The sequence below is a fragment of the Schistocerca cancellata genome, chromosome 9, assembly GCF_023864275.1.
Source record: "Schistocerca cancellata isolate TAMUIC-IGC-003103 chromosome 9, iqSchCanc2.1, whole genome shotgun sequence".
Lineage (NCBI taxonomy): Eukaryota > Metazoa > Arthropoda > Insecta > Orthoptera > Acrididae > Schistocerca > Schistocerca cancellata.
Window position 1 is genome coordinate 246,582,587 of NC_064634.1, and position 4,917 is coordinate 246,587,503.

At 44.1% G+C, this 4,917-nt stretch overlaps 1 pseudogene; it reads right to left on the minus strand.

The window, feature by feature from the left end:
• Window positions 1-1,860: 1,860 nt before the first annotated feature.
• On the minus strand, window positions 1,861-1,978 carry LOC126102347 (5S ribosomal RNA; annotated as a pseudogene).
• Between the last annotated feature and the right edge of the window lie 2,939 nt (window positions 1,979-4,917).

The window sequence follows — 4,917 nt, forward strand, 5'->3', positions numbered from 1 at the left end:
CGCATTGTAAATGGACTTGACTGTGCACCGTCCACAGGAGGATACTGCATCGTCAGAAACTTATTTCTGTTTTGATGGGGATGCATTTAAAAAGAAAATCACGTGATGAAAGGGACAAATTTCTACACAAAACGTCGTCCATTTCCGTAAGCTTACTGGCATACGAGTTCTGAAGAATTCATTGCTACCTTGAAAGAATTAGAGGGATAGTTTCCTAAATGTTATGAGGACGCTGCCAATGTTATAATTTTTCAGTGCTGTTTTCGAGACCCCCCCGTGTAAGTTCAGATGTAACAGACTGACCTGCAAGTAATTCCCGTTTTAATGATAAATTCTTTTACGTCAAAACCGTCCAGGATGTCTACATTGTTCTCCTTCGGTAGATTTTCCACATCTCCGCAACGAGGTTCGTAAAGCGCTACAATATTTAGATCGAAATATTCGTGTGCAAGACCTGTTTTTTCGATTATGAAATTAAATAGGACACGATTACATGGCAACGTGAGTACGGAAATGTGCGAAATTGTCAGCGTCTGTCTATATGCCGGTATCCTGCACCAGATAAAAATTATTTGGTTTTCAGGGCGCCAAAAATAATTAATTAATACTGGAAATTTGTTTTGTCATCTTTGCTGTTGAGAAATGAAAATATGAGACCAAAGAGTATGCGGTGTGACTGCGTTGTCATTTAACTGCTGCGCACCTGCAGTTTCTTCCTCTCCTGTTCCTCGCGCTTAGACAGCGTGGCGTGGCGGTGAGGGAAGTGTGCGGTTAGACTGAGGTCTATGGCGCGTTTGCCAGGGCGCGGCATGCGAGCCAAAACCTTTGTCGCCCCTGGTTTAGGGCTATTGACAATGCCCAGTCATTCGAAACAGCTATGATCATCAAAAAGTGTAAGAGAACATAGAGTGAAATAAACTTTATAGTTAACAAGTTAAATTATCTGTCTGGAAATTACTGGCACAGTGATATTACGTGCCCAACTGGGACTCGATCGTGGACTTTGTATTTCTTCCTATTCGCTCCGCCTTTAGAGCTCCCCCTCTAATAGTACCCCTTTCCTACTTTTCAAATGTCACAGACCCCTTTCTGCGTACCTTTCTGGTCTAGCACAGATGAAATCATATTGCAGAAAAAACGTTTTTTCTACAGGCTAGATGAAGGTTTCCAGAACGAATCTTTCAGTCTGCAGCAAAGTGACTAACAAATTTCTCCACAGAATCCTTTCCTCTGGGAGTAAAAGTCCAGAAAACTACGCAGGACAGAACCTGTGAAATTTAAAAAGTAGGGGCCTGGTATGGCAGAGATGAAGTTGCAGAACGAGTCTCAAGCCGTGGCTCAGTCGGTAAGAACGTTGCCTGCGAAAAGCTTGGTTATGAGTTCGAGTCCCAGTCTGGTGCATAGTTTTAATCGTCCAGGAAACATCACAACAGTATTCACTTCGATCCTGTGTGAAAAATTCGTTCTGGGCAGGATTTAACTGTTTTCATGCCGACTGTCATGCTGACTTTTCTGGCGCCAATCGTTTCATCTCAGAGTAGCGCCTTCTCTCGACGTCCTCAAATATGTGTTGAGGAAGTTCTAATCTCTGACGTCTCCCTCTAGAACCATGGAAGTGATTTGCTGATGTCCTAGTACATGACATACTGGTTGAACAATAGCACTCCGTCTTCAAGCCACGAGTGGCCTACCGGGACCATCCGACCGCTGTGTCATCCTCGGTGGAGGATGCCGATAGGAGGGGCGGGGGTCAGCACATCGTTCTCCCGGTCGTTATGATGGTATTCTTGACCGAAGCCGCTACTATTCGGTCGAGTAGCTTCTCAATTGGCATCACGAGGCTGAGTGCACCTCGAAAAATGGCAACAGGGCATGGCGGCCTGGAAGGTCACCCATCCAAGTGCCGACCACGCCCGACAGCGCTTAACTTCGGTGATCTCACGGGAACCGGTGTATCCACTGCGGCAAGACCGTTGCCATACTGGTTGAACAATAGAGGGAAAAAATTCAATTCTTCTCTTACGCCATTTTTAATCCGAACACTTCTCTCTCGGGCTTCCCTCAGTTCTTGTATATGTTATACGTTACCTGTATTTCGCTATTGAGCATGGCAATTTTTCCGAGGATTTCAACCGTCTTGAGTCAATTTATGTTGTCGAACGCTTTTCCTGCATCAAAAAATCCCATTAAAGTGTCTTGATTTTCCTGAATCTTTTTTCCCTTATGAAGGATGACAGTTGACAGCCTATCTGATAAATTTTCGACAAGATGTGGCAATTCAGATAAAGTGTTAGAAGTGGATGTTGATTCCTGAAATAATCATGGTTGATATTTCGTCTCTGTTTAACAGCACACACCCTGAAAGATCCATGACACGTTATTATTTCCTAATCTCTACAACACCTTTTTAAAATTTTGTTGAGTGTTTTCACGAAGGTGGCTCAACCACCAACAACAGCAGTCAGCTACTCTCTGTATTATACCTCTAGCGACCCTCGAGGTTCCATGTTTCCGTTGGGCATTTTTAGTAATCACAGGATAACCATTGTTTTCGCAATGAATAACCATAATACGAAAGGGATGTAAGAAAACGGTCCCTTCGACACTGATGTGACTAAGAATGTAACATCATTCACCTCGACGAGGGTGGGTGAGGGAGCCCCGTTAAATGAACCACCGTGGCAGTTTTTTCAGACGATTTGTCGTTAATCTAGAAATCATTCATGACTTGGTAGCTCCCAATACAAGTCCGGCGTCCTCAACACTGAGTCACCTGCTTTGCTTCCTCATACTGAAGGTAATTTCTAGACACCCTTGCCGACATTTCTGATTACCTATATCCAGTTCGCATTTTGTTAATTCATCAGTTACCGTAACGTGATGTCTGTTAAAGTGGCATTTGACGTGCTCTGATTGCATATTCCTAGTAAGAAAATGAAAGTCGAACGTCAGTTTTGAGTGTTCAGTTTCTTTCGTAGATCCATCTTTATCAGCATCTACATATATACATGTCAGTACATGGTGGAGGGTCCTTCTTATTAATATTAGACTTTCTCTCGTAATCCATTTATACACACATCAACAAAAGTTTTGCATGATCCCGTTATTTCGAAATTCATAATACAGAAAACAGAAATTAGCTCTGAGGCATGAATATATATTCACTTGTAGTGTGCTCAGATCATCAAATCAAAACAAACATTTGTGTAACGGTAACAGTGTCTGTTCTCTCATGGGCGGAGGTGGGGTTTCGCAGTGTTCCAGTCCGTCGCGGAACGTCCCACTGCTCCAAAACTGGCTTGGATCTGTCATAACATACCGTCGATGAGATCATCAAGCCAGCACTGGTCCAGATGTTTCCACTCTTCAACGATTATTCTTCGTAAGTAGGAAAGAATATGTGGTCGTTATCGACGTCCAAAAAGAGCTCGTTTCAGTTTGTCCTCAACATGTTCGCTGGGGTTAATGTCCGGATACCAGGCAGGTCACGCCATTCAGGTGATCATAGCATGGTGAAGGAACGTGTTCACGAGAACACCACTATGAGGACGCCAGGTATCGTCTATCACTATGAAATTGTCACCAAAATATTGATGGCACTGTCTCACTATTGGTGGCAGAATCTCGTCCCTGTACCGTAGAGCAATGAGACTGCCGTCAACAACCAGTCCTACGGTGGTCCCATGTAGCGCACTCCACCACCACCTCGTTCCACATGTGGGACACAGTGTTGAAAGCGTCATGTGATATTGGGTTGTCTCCAATCACGGTACAAACAGATGCGAGTTCCGTCCGTAAACAACAGGCGACGCAAATTCTGGGGCATCCGTTCTGCATGATTTCTTGCCCATCTGTAAAGGAGTTCGTGGTGTTGTTGTGTACGACGTGGTGTTCACCATGGTGGTCGGAAATGGAGATTCGCATCTTGCAGTGATGCGATACATGACATCCTGTAGCTTCTTCGAGCGCCGCATTCTGCTCTGGAGCACTCAGCTCACGATTCCTTTGACTGAATGGTCGTAGATATCGCTCATCCTGTTAACTTGTAGAACGTGGTTGGCTTTTGCGGTGTAAGTCCTCAGAACTAATTGTCTATTGGACTCCATGTTTGCATCACTTTACTTCGACTCCATTGCACACGTCGAGTAACTACCCCAGTTGACAAGTCCGATGCACACGTGATTCCTGGTCGCAGTTGTTCTTCGTGTCTTGATGGATGTTCACTCTACTGTTAGGCAGACGTCTCTGAGCTGAGATGCTGCAATGCATTCGAGTGCGGCGTTCTACCGGTGGGCAGGGTTGACGCTAATTGTGTGTTTGTTTACAAACAACGTCAGGGGTGGCCTTCCGATCGGTACAGGAGAAGTAACATGAGCGACGCATCTAAACGACATATCGGGGTGATGCAACACTTTTTGTTGATATGTGTATATGAAGCAAAGGAGAACATACTATCCGTATGTCTCTGCCTCATTCACCTTTTTACTCCTCGCCCACCCAGTAATTCAGCCAGAACCTGTGCATTTGAACGAAATTTAACGAAGCCGCTTCAAGTTTACTGCAACTGTTCTCCACCATTCATTGTTGTTTTCTTTGTTGTTTCTGGTTTCATACATTTCTTAGAGCCTAAAGCTGTGGCTGAAATTTTTCGTCGAGGTTTGCTATCGTTCGTGCTGACTTTTCACTAAAACCGGAAGTGCTTTCCAAGTGGCAGGAATCTGTTGGGGCCACAGAATACAATCCTTACAACAACTTAAACTTCAGCTCGAACTTAAAGATTGCTTTCACCTGCTACCCATGAACTTGAAAGCAAAGTTTTTATGTCTCTTCCAGTTTTATTTTTGGTACCCTTGTATAATGACATGTAATTCTTTAATTCTGTAAGATTGGCATCCTAGCACCCATTCGAAATGATCA